This window comes from Triturus cristatus, chromosome 2_1 (genome assembly GCF_964204655.1).
Source record: "Triturus cristatus chromosome 2_1, aTriCri1.1, whole genome shotgun sequence".
In the NCBI taxonomy this organism is placed as follows: Eukaryota; Metazoa; Chordata; class Amphibia; order Caudata; family Salamandridae; genus Triturus; species Triturus cristatus.
In genome coordinates, this window is record NC_140581.1 from 132,979,329 (window position 1) to 132,997,116 (window position 17,788).

Consider the following 17,788-nt stretch of genomic DNA (forward strand, 5'->3'; position numbering starts at 1 on the left):
TTTATTGCCAGGGTCACATGTACAGTTGCGCCTGTGCTGGATGTGTGTGGGGTGAGTGTAAGCCATCCCTCATGGAGTCGTTGGTGCTGGCAACAACTTGAACAGTGATCACAATTTAAGCGGAAACAGAAAACACCAGCAAAACATAAACAACTTTGAAGCATCATGGTAGTAGCCGGAGAAAGTACAGTGTTCACCCATATGTAACCAGAATGGTCCATGAGTTGTGCTGCACTGAGCTAGTGGCACCTGAAGAGCTGAGCAGGGTATCAAGCTGATGATGGCACCCACGACAGGTGTGAGCAACTCTGATAGTCTGGCAGTAAGACAACTCTGGCACCTGTTGTTTGGAGTTGGTCCCGACAGTGGTGTTGTGTGCATCCTGCAGTGATGCGATGTCCGGACAGGTCAGGACTCGATTTGATGTGTGAGCCCAGGTGGACTGCACTTAAGAACGGAGGCAGTGGACAGCGCAGGGCCACAGACACATGGTGTTGATAACCCCCAGTCCATCAAGCCAGAGGCCATCCAATATTCTATCAGACCGGGTCCATGACTTGAGCTGCACAGAGTTAGTGGCCCCGGATGCACTGCAGCCGGCACAGGCACATTGCCATGGGACGGTGACTTGCGGTGCAGTGAGCTAGGGCCACGCGAGCTGAGCGGGTCCTCGTCGATGTCAAAAGTGAATGTAGCGGAGGGTTGCAGGGGACAGTGGCATGATGCAGAGGGCAGAAGCCATCTGGAAGCGGCAAATGGAGGAGTGGTATGCTACAGCCTTGTTTTTGCCACAAATTCAGTATCACTAACATGATGATGAAGACAACCCCCAGTCCATAAACTCAGTCACCACCAAAGTTCAACCAGAAAGTGTCGATGGATGCCGGGGAACAGACTTAGTGGTACCGGAGCTGAATGGGGATGCAGTCTGCGACGAGGCCAGTACAATGATATAAAAACTGCCATAAATAAATCAAGACTCAGTTCCACATGTCTGACCTACTTGACCGCTGTGTAGGCCTGAGGCAGCGGTCAGTGCGTGCCAACTGCTGTTCAGCAAGCTCCTCCTGGAACTCTAACACACGACGTTGAAATGGCATGTGGGGATGACTTGTGGTTGACGGAGGTACAAGCACCAGAGCTGAGCGGGTGTTCAGCCAGCGACGATGCCGTGTCCTGCCTGGTACAGACTGGATAGGATTGGTGTGAGGCCTGCTGTACCGCAGTGTAGGCCGAAGGCATAGTCATCAACGGCCCACAGACACGTGTGGTTGGGATGCCATGCACAGACTTGGTGTCACCACATCGAAGGGAGTATAATGATTTAAACTCTGCATTGATATGTGTACTCCGCCATTGTATAATCAAGACTCACACCCCTATGCTGGCCTGGCGTCCGCCAGGCCAGGCCAGCCCACTCCACACACGCTTACAGGGGGCACTTCACAAGCTACATTTCCACGAGCTTCCCCACTGGCTGGGGCGACAGGGTTGCGTCCACCGTCTACTACACTCCATACACCAGCAGTACATATAGACATGGATATGTCTGCGGTCTGTATACTGCAGTCTGTCCAGCACATCTCCGCAACAATTGGCATTGTGTACATTCTCATTCGTGGGTCACTTGCCTCCTTCGCACTTGCCTGGTTCCCACCTCTCCCCACATTCCGCTATTGTGTGGCTGAGCTGCCATGCCATTGAAGGCTCATGTACATGGCCAGCCCAGGTTGCCACAGTAAGTTTTGCTGTCGTGTCTGGTGGGTGGGCATGTTTTTTGGCATGTTGTATGTGATTTTGTAATGTGTGCATTGCCAGAGTTGTGAGTTGCATGATTGTGGAGTTGAGGTGTGTGGTGTGTTCATTTGGTACTTCCCAACAGGCAGTGTATTCCCATGGGTGCCATCCTGGAAGCGCTGGTTGATGATGGACATCAGAAGATGAAGGAATCATGCACATTGCCTGGCTAGTTGGCGACAACATGGGTGAAGAGTCCCCTGTGGTCCACTGTTGTGTGCACATTGATGGAATGTGTGTGCGTTCTGTTGAAGTAATTGTGTGCAGTGTCGGCAGGGGGCACAAGTAGGACATGTGTGCAGTTAATTGCCCCCAACACATGCGGTAATCCAGCTATGGCATATAGTCATTGCTTGGTCTCCAGCTGTTCCTGCGCATTTTGGGGGAAGTATGGGTACTGGGTTACCAAGCTGATGATGGCATCCAGGACAGGTGTGAGGAACCTGGATGGGGCTGGCTGTGAGACTCATCCAATTCTGGCAGTTGTTGGTTGGGAGGTACCAGAGGCCATTAGGTGCAGCACAGCCAGCAGCTTTTTCTGAGGTAGGATGTTGGTTGTCTGCTGGGTTGGTACCGTCAGCCTGTGGGCAATGATGGTCAGGATGCGCAGGATGATTGTCCCTTTGAGCCTGTAGTGGGTAATGACATTGTTTGGTGTTAGGTCTTTGAGGCTGGTGCGTTTCCTGAGGGTCTGCTGTCTTTGTCCGCGCTGCCTCTGTGGTGGTCCGAGGGGGCGGGGAGGGTCCGGGGGGGCGGTCCTGACGGTGGTGGCAGTGGGTGTTGTGGCCCTGTTGGGGCTCCGAGCTGCATGATCAGGGCTCCATGGCATTGGTTGGTCTTCAGGTGTGGCTGTGGGCTGGGCTCCCTTTTCTAGGGCCGGTTGTCATCCGACTTTGCACCAGGTCAGAGCAGGTGTTAATTTTCTGCTGCTAAAGCGCTTTATCGCATGTTTTGAGATCTTATCGCCGATCTGGCTGGTCGTTGAGAATGTTGTGGAGTGCTGTTGTCGTGGCTTTTTGCTCCGGAACGCCTACTCTGCATCACATTAGCGATAGTTGTCGGGGTCATCTGTGGCGATGTTTCTTGCGGATTCTATCGCCGGAAAAATGGTCATATAGGCTGTTTGCACCAGCTTGTGAATTGGGCGATAAATTTATTGTGACTTTGGCTGCGAAAAAGTGCCGATAACTCTGCGATAGGTCCTTGAGAATATGCCCCTTAGTTTAGCAGAACACATAGAAATAGCTTTCGGGTGTTAGGGTATCAGAAACTCGCTAAAAGTTTTATACAAATTGTTCTTGTTTTCTCTGACTGTTAAACGTATAACCCCTTTCATTTTTGCATTCTGTGTGGTGAGTGACCATACATATTTTATGGACTACACAGATGATTTTAAAATTTCAAGCTAAGTTTCCCTGGTTCTTCGTGCTATCTGTGAGTGTCTTATTCACAAATGAATGATTGGATTCTCACTGTGTCCCTGAATTCTTCAAGAGTGACTGATAGTCACCTGATAACATTGCCTGTGCAGGATTATTCAGCAGGTTTGAAGACATCTTCTAATCAATGATCACATCCTGAAGTTTTTATATCCTTTTACAGCAGATTTTATCCCATATTTAAAAAATAAAAGAGGTTTTGGAGAATCAATGAGTACAGTCAGCCAAAAGTAACATGGCATAAAATGTGTCACCTCGAGCAACATGTTGACATTATGCGTCCAGCTTCGTAAACAATAATCCTACACAGAAACGGGTCAGATTGTAATGGCAGCGCTCTTTAATTTAAAAAAAAAACATGTCAGCTTTCAGAGTTTTTTTACCATGATATCAGTATATTTGCACGTGCTTTAAGAACTTTACCCTTTCTATTAAAGATAAAGACAAGCTGCCAGCAAGTACTGAATGAAAACAGACTACCAGAGTTAGCACTGTCACAGTGTTCATGACAATCCCCGAATTATGGGCTAAAATAGACTTGTTTTGAGACATGCATCATACCAAAAAGCATTGAACATAACATACTGGTGTTTTTAAAAATGATATAAAAATCACACATTAATGTATTTGAATACAACGTTGAATTGCATAAAACATTACAAAGGCATACGAATAAAACTTTGCATATAATAATAGTATTGTAAATGGAAGACTGTTAGAAATAAATTATTGGCATCTCAAAGATAAAGGATTACTAAACATATAGGTGGGTTTTAAAAAACAAATCAAACGAGGTAATGTATTTGTTTTTAAATTTATGCAGCTGGCTGAGAAAAAAGATCAAAATATAAAAAGGGTACAAATTTTCCTTTCTGTTATGCTTCTTTTCATGTTGTTTGGAAAACCTGGAATGGTTCTTTTTCTTCTCTCTGGCTAGACAAATAATTGGTTAAGTTGGTTACTTTTTCTATTGGCGTTGGCGCCACGTAATCACCATGCCTACTAGGCTGTTTTTCCCACAGCATTTGGAGCATTTCCGCTTTTGCCCTTAGATTTGGCAGAAACTGCTGCTGAAGGAGAAGGACATAGGCACTGGAACAGATACTGGAAATCTGAGATACCCGTGGTTGGTGAAAATCATTATTCCTTGATTCCTGTTGGATCAGGTATTTCTAACATCAAGGTTACTGATGCTGACTCGATCAGTGAGACTTATCCATTGTATTCAGCATACTGCATGATTGGCAGATAGCCACTTCCAGTGTAGGAATGGGAGAAACTCTTTAAAAATGCACCACAGCAAGGACTTTCAGTGAGAGCAGCCTAAGGCAAGCCCATCTGCACCCATCATCGTCTCGAAAGCGCCATGCGCCAGTCACTATGCCTGTGTACGGGTTGAAACTTTGGGGTATGATGGTCCTGTGCTGCTATCCCTTAACTTTAATAGCTGTGGGGAATGCAGGAGATGGCATGCTGCGGTGTACAATGAGTACACCTGTGATAAGTGTAGACTCGAATTTCCTCGGCTCCCCCCAGCTTCCATAGGTGAGTCGGAGAGTAGGATTGTGCTACATGATATTAAGGCTCTGTTATCAATGCCCGTTCCATTCCTAAGCATTATCTGGATATTTTTGACCTGCTTACTGATGAGTCCCTGGACCTGCTCTTTGTTACTGAAACCTTGTTTAGCCCTTCCTCCAATCCAGTTGTGGAAATGGCTTTCCCTAATGGGTTTAAGATATTTAGAGCCGACCGCAAAGTAAGGTGGGGCAGGGGTGATGCCCTCATTGTGAGGGAAGAGTGGAAATGCCAGTGCAGTGAACTGACTGATTCCTCTGACATTGAAATCCTCTGCTTTTGCATCAAAATTTCCCCTCACTACTGCTTGGGTGGGATACTGCTATATCGTCCCCCTGGACCTGCTGGTCCCTTTCCCAAACTGCTTGGCGACTGGATCATACCCAGGGCCTTGCGATACTTGCACTTTCTTCTTCTTGGTGACTGTAACATCCACATCGATAACATCAACGGGAGTGACACACATGACTTTCTAGCTGTGATACAATCGTCTTCACTCCAACAATATGTGTCCGCCCCGACTCATTGTGGTGGTCACACACTTGATGTAATTTGCTCTAGTTTGCCTCTGATATTGTCTCCCCCTCTACCAGTCACTTGGTCTGACCATTATTTGATTCCTTTTTCCTGGTTGATTTCCAAAGGTCATCCCTCTCTCAGGCCTCGCTTCAATGGCCGGGGTAGGGTACCTCCTAAAATAGATCCTGCTGCAATCTGTCTAGCTTTAGCAGAATGTCCGCCGTTGCTCCCTGCTGATCCTGTTCCTGCTCTTACCCATTTTAACAGTTGGATTGAGAAGGTGGTGATCAATCTCTCTCCACAAGTCAAACTTAGACACCATAATGCTCCATTGCCTAAACCACAGCTTTCCAAACTTTTCATGTTGGTGACACACCTTTTAGACAATCTCCATCTTGCGACACGGCAATGCGAGCGAGCGAAGTGAGCACGGCCGAACCACCTCAGGGGTGAAAAAATTAGTGGGCAAATGGTGCATTTTCAAGCAAATTTGAGAAAGCAGGAAGGTTACTAAAGCAATTGTGAATCTGTTCTAACAAAGACAGTGACTGGCAAAACTGGGTGTAAGCAAGGTTAGGTTTGTGTATGAAACAAGAATATAATGATGCACACATTAACACATGCCCCAGTGATTTACGGCACAAAAAGGGGGGGTGCAAATTTCAAAAGTTCCTTATTTCACTTTGCTTTTCCAAATTGCTCGTTGTCTTAGCACAAGAATTACAAAATTTGAATAAAAACAACAGCACTTGTCTTACTATTTTAATGAGATATATGAGACTGATAGGATGAACACAGCTTTTCAATATGTGGTTGAATATTAGACAAAGACACTCGCATTTCATCATCAAGCATTTTCAAGCATCCACGTTTCAGTGTCTTTAAGTTTGCCATCATTGAAAAGGATACTTCACAAATGTATGTGGTAGAATACTGCAAGAGAATTTTTAACGCTATTTTACCTATGTTTGGATGCCTTTTTGTAACACAAATCCAAAAGCTGTCTAAATCACCCTCTGCATGCATCATGAACATACTTCGATCATTTTTTAAGTCAGCTAATTCTTCTTCAGTTAGTGAAAAGTTCCCAGTTGCAAGAAACAGATTTCTGATCCAATCATAGTCTTGGATTTCAATATTTGGGAAGTAATGATTAACTTTCTCTCCGAGCAATGTTAAATGGTCAACTATCAGCAGGCTCATATCACATTTCAGCTGGCACTCATCAGTTTTGGAAAACATTTAAAAACTGCCTTCTTTCACTTTCCTTTCCCAGAATTTTTATTTTGTCTCTCAAAGCACAAATTTTATCTACTGCTGTTAGGATATTTTCTCCTTTCCCTTTCATACTGGTGTTAATTTTATACAAATGTTCAAATATGTCAGCAAGATATGCCAATTTTGTGCACCAAAATTTGTTTTGAATTAGATCGCAGAATTTGTGTTGCTGATTTTCCTCAAAAAGTTTAAGCATCATTTCCCGCAATTCGTATACACGACAAAGCACGCGACTTCTTGAGAGCCAACGAACGTCTGTGTGCAGTAGGAGCTTCTTAAACCTTGCCCCCATTTGATAACAAATATGAGCAAATATTCTTGATTTAAGAGGTCTGCTTTTAATGTAATTGACCATTTGAATCACTTTGTCCATAACTTTTCTTAATTAATTCCCAATGGTTTGCTCGACTAGTGCCCTGCGATGTAAAAAGCAATGAGTAAATATGATATTTTCATTTTCCTTCTTTGCTAAAGCTATAAAACCTTTTGTTGAGCTAACCATTGAGGGTGCACCATCCGTGCATATCCTGACACAATTTAACCAGCGCAAACTATTTTCCTTCATGAAGCAATCTAAAGTTTTAAATATATCCTCACCTCTAGTTCTCAATGGAAGTTCTAAGCATTACAGGAATTTATCAATAATTCTGTCAGTATGAATGAAACGTATAAAAAACAGTAATTGAGCTAACCCACTGACATCTGTTGATTCGTCAATGTAAAGATCATATTATCGACTTGAAAAATATCCTTCATTTGCAGCTGAATAGTAGACCTATCTTGAATACGCCTTCCAATGGTGCTATCTGCCAAAGGGATTTTATTAACTTCCATCTCAAATTCTGGCCCAAACATTGTTCGAACAATAGCACAGCAAGATTGCTTTATGGTGGTTTCGGCAACAGTGTGTGGTTCCTTGTTTTTGGCAATTATTTGAGCAACCAAGTAACTTGCCTTTTGAGCTTTCTCTGATGTCTTCATTCTCTTTGTGAATGATGCAGACTGCTTCCTTATAGATTTTGAAAGCTCAATAAAGTATTCTACTGGTTTTTCTGAAAATGGCTGTGTTTTGTGGTAAAATGTCATTTTAATTTATTTGGTACCATACTTTCATTTGCAAGTATTTCCCCACAAACTAAACACAGGGGACAAGGATGGTTTTTATTGCCAGAAAATGTGAACCCCAGTTTCATATAAGCTTTGTTATATAAACGAGGATTGGAGATTTTCCCTTTACACTTTTTATGTACTGAGACAGACCGTTCAGTTGATTCTTGGCTACTTTGCTCAATAGCTGCTACATTTTGTTCTTCGCAAATGCCATGTTCATCAGCTTATCGCTTCTTAATGATACATTTATCCATTTTGAGTTTCTGTTTGCCTTCCGGGAAAATAAAGGAATGTGGAAATCTAGAGATAGGAAGAACATGAGATACTGGATCAGAGACAGGCAACCTAAATGAGGTAGCAGTGCGGCACGCGGAAAACATGACATTGAAGATGCAAGAGCCACGCCAACATTGCCCATGAGAAATTCTAATTAAGTTGGAGGACCACGTTTCTGAAACCTCTAAAATGGTTGGGAAATCAAACTGTTGCCCAAGCTGCCATCTTTCAAGAATCTAGCTCTAATCTAGTCAATAATATCACAGGACTTAAGATAGGTCTATAAAACAATGAAGCAAACACAAGGAGATGATGGACGGAGCGCTGAAACTTTACAGACACTCACCCCAGCCAGAGATCTGGGTTGAATCCATCATCATTCTTTAGCTCACTTCGCCACCTCAGTTCAGACCCAGCTCTCAATCACAGCTCAAGTTGGCAAATGATTACGACATAAATACAATGCAGGAACATAATGCAGAGTCGTCACAGGCTTAGAACTTGGAACTCAAGCATTGTAATAACGGAGGTAGAAGTACATTGAGCAACATAATGTCAGCCATGGGGCTATGACGCCCTTTCTTTTATTAACAGATGGAATCTCAGAACCAGAGCCCTGCAAGTGTTTTGGAACACAAACCTTTTCCCACTCAGTTCTGATACTAATTTGGTGATTCAGGGACACAAAAACATACTAGGTGTCTGCTGTAATGCCAACTCAACCAAATAGCAGAGCAATCACCAGAAGGGCCAACTAACCCCTGGCCATCGAGAATCCACATACTTTGACAAGAATAAAATAACCAGTCAACCTGGTGGTCATACCCACAACCATTGTTCATGCATCTTGATCATGGCAAGATCCTTAAGCAACGGCAGAATTGAAGTCATCAGTCTTTTAGCTGGTTCCGGCGAGGACCCCCTCATTCATCAGAGATTACGTGTCTTTGAAATATGAAAAATAATGTGCATGCTGCTGATCTGTTCCGGAACTGGTGGCCTCTTGCCACCTGTGCCCCTTCGAATCGCCTCAGTAAAAAAAAGCATTTAACATACAGATTCCCCACCAAGCCCGACGCTATCACCAGCATTGACCCCATGCCTAGCCCTGCCCATCACGCGCGATTCGCTGCGGAAAAATACCATGTTCCAGCGCTCCCAGAGAATTGTGGCTTAAACACACCGCGCATTCCACCCACGGGTTCTCCGTTTCTATGGGGCTCGGAGATGGGGGAGAGCGGAATGCAAATCAAACTACAGTGTAGTTTGTATCCCCTGGTGCTAGATTAGTGAACTAGTATGTTGCCAATCTTGGCGGTGTAGTTACTATTTGCATGAAGCAGGGCAGCTTTTTTTAGAGTGTCTGTGCTTGGCAGACAGCAGCAGCAGTTCACTCGTCTTAGATATGGCTCTGGACTGTAATTTCCCTTGTGGGCACCTCGGAGTAGCAAATTTGCTTGCTGTGCTGCGTTGAATGACGAATGATTGAATCTGGGCCCTAAGGTGTATAAAATATGGAGCAGTATGAAAAGAGAGATGTGGCTTACAAGGAAGAGAGCAACTATGCTAAATTTACCACAGGTAGGCCAAAAATCAGATATCACTCCCACAGTAGTTCAGATATTAGAAGGCTTAATTTGTGCAGGTGGTTGCAGGTGAGAGTCGCATGTGCTCCTTCTTGTGCACCAGTGGTCATATCATAATTATGTGTACTCAGGGAGGGGACAGGTGTGCACCAGTTTTCATGCACTTGCACATTCTAAATTACTTACATTTAACTCTGAATTTCTCCAAGTTGCGCTACAGACAGCATAGCTCGGAGGCACTCACCTCTTAGCTGTGCAACATGCACTGTCTCGGAGAAATTCCACGTTAAATGTACGCGGTTTAGAAATTCAGGACCTGCGGCTGCTCCTAAGGAAAAAATGTGGGGCTCTCCAAACTCAAATATCTGGTTCCCCTTATTGCATATTGTCATTTTGTTGTGATGTTGTTTATTAAATTTTTACTCAACTTTTCTCATTTTTGGGGGGATTTTTATTGTGTTGCACTGTTACTTTATTCTTGTTTTGGTACTGCTTAAATACTTCATACACTGCCCTAAATGAAGCCCTTCTGCTCTGCGCTAATGAGGCAAGTTCATGTTTTGACTTTGAGGGTTCGCCCTCACAAGAGTTATGATTATTCCTTGAGGTTGCTAGTCACTCACCCCAAATAATCAATTTTTTGCAATAGGTAGATATGCACACATACATGCAAAATAAGATGTGAACATTTTAAGCCTATACATATATTTACCTTTGCAGATTTATATGTGGCTCCAATGTGCAACCTCCTCCCCATAAAAGTTACATTTAGAGACGCCTCTGATAAATACTGATAAAATGAGCAAAAATAAATATGGATAAAGATGTGGGAATGTTGATAACCTCTCTAGCAGGAGACCTATTTTAATACATTGCGGGCCTTTTGTCTGTGCCTGAGTCTTAGAGCCTTGAGATGCTGTTGTGTGCGGTTTGTGCAACTGCTTCAGAAGAAAACCCAATTTCGCTAAGTGTACAAACAAAGGTGCACCGCTTGCACCAGTGGACACTCAGCAGAACATGCACCTGTCCTGGGTTATACAACACCAGTTGTCACATTCTGGGGGCCCATTCTGGCATCGTATTTCCGAAGCGCTTCGCTTTTACATGAGTCACCCTCCTTTAAGGGGCTGCATTCCTTGTTTGTGATCGCGTTTATCAGAAATGATACCTGCTGGGGCGTGGCTTGAACGCCGAGGAAAATGGCCGCTCTCCGTTGGAGCTCCGTGACGGAGTAGCACACTGGAACCCCTCCGGGTCATTATTTCTGCATTTTGGTCCTTTTCAGCGGTGGGAGCATGCCCGTGAATCTCGCATGCCTCACCAGTGCTGTTTGCCGACTGCGAGGATGACGGACTTCTGTGCTATTTGAAGTTTTGGTCTACGCATGGCTTCATGAAGGTCGCGGCCGCCATTTTGTGTGTTCCGGCTCCCCGCATTTTCCCAGCTGATGTGCTTGGACGCTCATATGAACAACGGTGAGCGTATGCGGCCTTTTTTGTTTTGCTCCTATTTCTCTGCATTTTGATCACTATCAAGCGTCATTTCTTTTGGGACTTTCTGACGTACATTTTATTTACTACATTGTCTCCTCACACCTGGAGGCTCACATGACCAAAGGTGATCATATGTGACCTTTTTTGCTCGTCTTCTCTACATTTTGATTCCTGCCAAGCGTCCTTTCTTCTGTGACTCGTTCAGAATACTTTTTGAAGCGCATTTTCCTCCACTGGAGTGTCTCCTCATACCTGGTTGCTCATATGACCACAGTATTTTGAATGTGTGCATCTTTTCAGCAGCTTATGTTCTTTAACCAGTATATTACTGCTACATTCTTTATTTCTCTGTGTCTTTTAGCTCTATTTTTGGCACCTTTTTGACTACTTCTCTGGTTTGAATGGCAATGCCTCGTACCAGTCGTGGTAACGCCCAGCATACCAAGAGTACGTCAGTGGAAACTTCCAATCCTTTCAGTATTTTACAGGATACTATGGAAGAGACTAGTACTGTCAATTCTAAACCCTTGTCATCTACCACACCAAACTCTTCCTCTAAGCCAATCTCTAAAATTTCTTCTGCTTCCCCTTCTTCCTCGGGTAAGCGGACAAAAGTTAACCCTCCATCTCCTCCTCATACTTCATCTGAGATCTCAATGGAGCTTATACTGGAGGAAATACGCTCTCTTAAACCATATTTGACAGAAACTAACTTTCGCCTTAAGAGCCTTGAAGACAATTGGTCTAACACTGAGAAGAAAGTCGATGCTCTTGAGATTCAAGTAGAATCTATTCAAGCCATCACGGATCATGTTCCTGGTATGCGAAGGGAGATTTCAATTCTTACACAGCAAGTTGAGAATTTGGAAAATCGGAATAGGCGCAATAATTTGCGCATTTATGGTCTTTTGGAAGGCCTTGAGGGTTCTGACCCTTTGTCATTTTTTCAAACTTTTCTTCCAAAGCTTCTCGTTTTTCCTGAATCACCTCCTCTCAACATCCAACGAGCACATCGCTTAGGTCATGGTCCAGGCCTTTCTAATACTGCGTCCTCTTCTGTGAAGCCTAGAGGTGTTATTTTATATTTTTTGGAATACACCGACTTACTCAAGGTTCTTCAGGCTGCTAAGCAAAAAGGTAAAATTCTTTGGAAAGGCTCCAATTTGTTCTTTGCCCAAGACTATTCTAAGGCCACAGCGGACCGGCGGAAGAAGTTTTTGGATATGAGACCTGCTCTACGTAGTTTGAATGCTCGATATGGTTTATTTCATCCCTGTTTGTTCAAAGTGACTTATAATAACAAAACAACTAACTATGAAGATCCTGCTCTTCTCCAGCACTTTCTGAATACCTGCAGGGATGAATCTATGACATGTCTCGATCATAGCTTTCTGTTTTGAAGTCTCATTTGTTGGTTACTATGTGTTTCTAGCTTCGTTTTTGTCCAATATGTGATTTTTTTCATTTTTCTCCTGTTCCGTATATGGCTTTGTTGGTAACCATGTTTTCTTTTCTGCCTTTTTTTGTTGTAGACGCATTATATAATCCCTTCGTTCTTACTCCTTCGTTATCCCTGGAGGTCGTTGTTCCTTGTGCCCTCGTCAGTCCTGGAGTTGTCCGCCTTGGTATGCTGCCTTTTCCTATGCGGCTTCACCCCCCCCCATCCTCCATGTTTATCTGTGGTATGTCTTTATGATATATTTTATTGGATCTTTCTATTTTGTTTCTTTGTTTTTTGTTTTTCTTCTCAAATATTTGCGATATTTTGTATTTTTTATTCTATTATTGGCTCATTTTTTCCTATCTCCCCCTACTCTTTCTTCTGTTATTACAGTTATACTATACGTATTGAAGCTGTTGTTCTTTTGTTTTTTGTCCTCGTTCTTTCTCTCGCTTTCTTTTTTCCTCCTGTTTTGCCAATTCTCTTCATTTCCCAATTTTTGGTTTGTCTTTGGTGTTTCTCTCCTTATTTATTTCTAATTTTCATCTTTTTCACTTTATATCTTTCGGCTTACAATCTTTCTTTTTCAAGACTATTCCTTATTTCATACTTCCTTACCTTATCCTATCACTACTCCTCTAATGATATTGTCATTTTCTTAAACTTTTATATGATGTTTTTTATTCTTATTTTTTGGTCACTCATGTTTTTAATTATCTTTCATACAATGTTTTTTGATATGAGCTACATATTTAGAAGTCGTTGAATATATTTACCTGGAATGTTAAAGGTTTGGGTTCCCCCATTAAGCGGCAACGAGTTTTATCTCACTTAGCGAACCTAAAAGGGGATATTGTGCTATTACAAGAAATTCATATAAAAGAGGTTGAAGTTACCAAATTACGTCGTAATTGGGTAGGTCATGTTTTTGCGTCTCCTGGTTCAGGAAAACGTAATGGTGTTGCAATTCTCTGTCATAAGCGCTTAAATATCAAAGTTATAAATCAAGCCAATGATTCTGATGGTAGATGGGTTATTGTATCTTTAGTGATTGATAAAATCCCTTTAACTATTTTTAATCTGTATGCCCCCTCTATACAAGATAAATCATTTTGGCCCCAGATACTAACTTCGTTGATGCACTCCTCTGATGACTATCTCATTCTAGGGGGTGATTGCAATATGGTTATGGATCCCATTTTAGATCGAAGGTCCCATTCCCGTTTCTCGTCATCTCACATGCACACTCAATTTACATCCACTATATCCCAACGCTCTCTTGTTGATTCCTGGAGACTCTGCCATCCCACACTTCGGGAATACACATATTACTCACCGGCTCATTCTTCCCAGTCCCGGATTGACTACATTTTTATTTCTAAAGCCCTGACCCAACACATTACCCATTCTGAAATAGGTTCTATTTTAATTTCTGATCATGCCCCAGTTTCCTTGCGCCTAGATTTACTTCCCCCCATAAAAGGTGCTAGAAGATGGAGATTTAATAATTTTCTCCTATTAGACCCCAAATTTACTTCAGCCTTCCTTGAATTTTCATCCCTATTTTTTTACAGAAAATGAGTCTCCTCTGATATCTCCTCAGGTGCTATGGGACACTTTTAAGGCTGCTTCTAGAGATTTCATTATTTTGTTTGTTTCCCATAAAAGACGTGTCACATCTCATTCCTTACAGTCCATCAACACACAAATTAAACAACTAGAACATTCTTATTATTTAACTAAATCTCAATCTGACTTAGATAAACTTCTTAAGGCCAAAATCTCTTTTAATAAACTCTCCACGGAGTCTGCAAATTTAATCTTACTAAAATCAAGCGCCAAATACTACAGCGCGCAAAATAAGGCAGGTAACCTTCTTGCCAAGTATCTTAAAGTTAAGAGAGAACGCACAAAAATCGAATCTATTGTCTCCTCATCTAATATCACTCTTTATAAAGATGAGGATATTCTGACAGAATTCACAAATTTTTATCAAAATCTTTATACTCCAGAGTCTCCTCCTTTGTTAACGGATATTGATCATTATTTATCCTCTATTCCTTCTCCCTCTTTTCCAGAAATTGATTTTACACCATTAGAAGCAGATATAGGCCCTAAAGATATCTTGGACTCCATTCAAGTACTTAAGAAAGGCAAGGCTCCTGGACCAGATGGTTTCACGATAGAGTTCTATTTACATTTTTCTAAGTTGCTTGTTCCTAGACTTCACCAATTGTTTTCATTCTTTATATCGTCCCAAAATTCTGAAGGTTCTTTTCAAGAAGCCTTAATCTGCCTCCTCCCTAAAGATAATAAAGACCATACTCTATGTAAAAATTATAGACCTATTTCTTTGATCAACCTAGACTATAAGATATTTGCAAAAATTCTTGCGCTTCGTCTTGACAAAATTTTGCCTAAGATAATTGGTAAAGAACAATGCGGTTTTATTAAGGGCCGTCACCTTTCTGATAACACCCGTCTCTTTTTCAACGTACTTAGTAAGTCCCCTTCCTACCAGCATTCTTTAGCTGCTGTTGCATTAGACGCCGAAAAGGCATTTGACAGGGTTAACTGGCAATTTATGTTCGCAGTTCTTGTTTGGTTTGGTTTTGGCCAGAAATTTCTTGCTTATATTTCTTTATTGTATTCTTTTCCTAGATCTTTTATCTTAGCCAATGGCCTTGTTTCCTCCTCGTTTCCTCTATTCAGGGGTGTCCGACAAGGATGTCCTCTTTCTCCTCTTCTTTTTATTTTGGCATTAGAACCTTTCTTGACAAAAATTCGAATGAATAAGGGTATTACCGGCTTCCCTTATGGGGATAAGTATTTGAAGCTTTCTGCGTATGCGGACGATATTCTTTTATTTATCTCTAACCCCCAGTCCTCTATTCCATCCTTTTTATCGGAAGTCTCTGATTTTGCGAAAGTATCAGGCTATAAACTTAACGTTGATAAATGTGAGATTCTCCCTTTGAATAAATTTTGTTTTCATGCAGATTTCTTGGCCTCTTCTTTTCATTGGAGTCCAATTAAGATTACATACTTAGGTTTGTGGTTCAAGTCCTCTATTAAAGACACTGTCACACTCAATATTAAAAATCTACACACAACGCTACAAGATTCTAAAACTCGTTGGCATCCCTTGTTTTTATCATGGTGGGGTAGATTGGATTCTATTAAAATGATGTTAGTTCCAATAATTCTGTTTTATCTTTCTAATCTTCCAGTTAATGTCCCTAAATCTTGTTATAAACATATATATTCTATTCTATCAAAATTCCTATGGCAACATAAGAAAGCTAGGATGTCTTTTGCAAAACTCAGATGTCCTAAACAGTTGGGTGGAGTGAATTTTCCAGATTTTGCTTCTTATCATACCTCGTTTTTCCTTAAGCATTCGGTTTCCTTACTATCTGAACAAGTGTCTGATCTCCCATCACAGCCTTTGTGGGTAGACATTGAATCTTCCTTCTTTCACCCTTTCGAAAAATTTGTGTCGCTGTCCCATATTCCCAAGAAATTTTCTCTCCCTATTCTTAAAAACTCTTGGAAAGTATTTTCCCCCCTTTTTCTGGAAGGTTTAGATGACCGCTCACGTTTCTTACAATCCCCCTTGTGGTATAACCCTCTTATTAAAATTAGAAACAAGACGCTTTTTTGGAAGGACTGGAAAGATCTCGGTATTAATTGGACTCATCAACTGTTTGATGAAGGTACTTGTATTTCCTTCTCTACTCTTCAATCACACTTTTCCGTGCCAGAATCATTTGAATCCAAATATAAACTATTGCACACGGTTGTACAAAACAGTTATGATGCCCTTTCGGATTCCGTCTCTCACACCAATTCTTCTCCTCTTTCTCTCCCCTATTTACTTGCTTCGTCCTCCGCTTCCCAAATCTATAAAAAATTAAGGGATACCTCTAGCAGTCGAGATAAATCTAAAGTGGAACAAGTTTGGGAATCAGATTTAGAGGAAGCATTTTCTGTCTCAATGTGGCAAAAAATCTGGACTAAGATAAGGAAATCCTCTAGAGCAGCAAATACAACTCAAACATTATTTTTTATATATAATAGACTTTTGTTCACTCCTGCCAAACTACATTTAATTGACCCATCCATTCCCTCCTCCTGCTGGTCTTGCTCAGCTTCACTGGCGGACCTTAAACATATGTTATTTACATGCCCGGTGATTTATAAATTTTGGACCGATGTATGCAATCAGATTAATAAGATTTTTTCCACCCATTTCCCTCTTACTTTTTCACATATTTTCTTGGGCAGTCTTTCAGACTTATGGTCCTCTTCCACTACTAACACTTCCATTATTGATTTACTTATAGCCGTAGCATTTCAACAAATCACTAAGTCTTGGAAGGATACCTCAAATGTTTCATTTCAAGCTTGGTGGTATGGAGTTTGTTATCATCACAGATTGAACAGAGCCTATGTTTATCCTATTACACTTGCTATTAAGTGCGACTTACAATGGCTACCCATCACAAATTTCTTAAATATGTCTGCTCGTTCCCTACCTTTGCATAATCCTTGTACGGAAGAAGTTCCCAAACCTCCATGAAAATATTTTGGATGGTTTCATGTATATACTTTTATTGACTGTCTTATGGTTATTTTTATGCATCGTTATTGGAGGAGTCCCTGTACAGTTTCCATATCTATCTATGCTCTTTGTATAATTTTGTACACCAATAATTACATTCATAATGCTTATGTTTTGCTTTATTAAATAATCTTTTCTTTTCCTTTCTCTTCTGTTTCTTTCTCTTATCTCTTTATTTCTCCCTCTTATTTATCCCATTTCTTTTTGCACTTTAGAAGTGTTCAGATATTACGTTCTATTGTTTATCTTGTTGTAATTGAATTTCAATAAACTTTCCTTTTAAAACTGAAAAAAGAAATGATACCTGCTTTCTTGCTCGGAGTCAGATTCATTGACCCGGTCGCACTGGTCCTTTTAAAGTACAGAAATGTGATTTTGAGGCAGCTCGGTGTTTACATTTAATAAGTAATAACATTAATAATCTATTCTATGTGTCACTCGTTCCCTAAGTTGTACTCTTTCGTATTACCGTGAATACTAGCCATTATGATTACCTTTCTTATTGGTACTCGTATTAAACGTGCCACAAAGGATGATGAGCTAAGTCGGCCCTGCTATCATTCGAACCTGTGATTTACCGGTCCATGCAGATTTCTGCAGGGGGCCATTAACCCACTGAGTTGTCTCGCCGGCACCAAGACTAAGCC